Below are 223 nucleotides of genomic sequence, written 5' to 3'. Positions count from 1 at the left end.
GAAATACCAGAGGGGGCCACCCAGGTGCCCACTAGGCACCCGGGGTGCCTACCCCCTGGCGTGCCCTGGTGGGTAGTGGCCCCCCTGGCCGGCCTTCAGTGCCCATCTTCTGGTATATAAGGTCATTTTCCCTAGAAAAAAATAACAGGAGGACTTTTCGGACGGAGCGCCGCCATCTCGAGACGGAACTTGGGCAGGAGCACTTTTGCTCTCCGACGGAGCG

This window comes from Triticum dicoccoides, chromosome 4B (assembly GCF_002162155.2).
Source record: "Triticum dicoccoides isolate Atlit2015 ecotype Zavitan chromosome 4B, WEW_v2.0, whole genome shotgun sequence".
NCBI classification, from domain to species: Eukaryota; Viridiplantae; Streptophyta; class Magnoliopsida; order Poales; family Poaceae; genus Triticum; species Triticum dicoccoides.
This window is presented reverse-complemented; position numbering follows the sequence as displayed.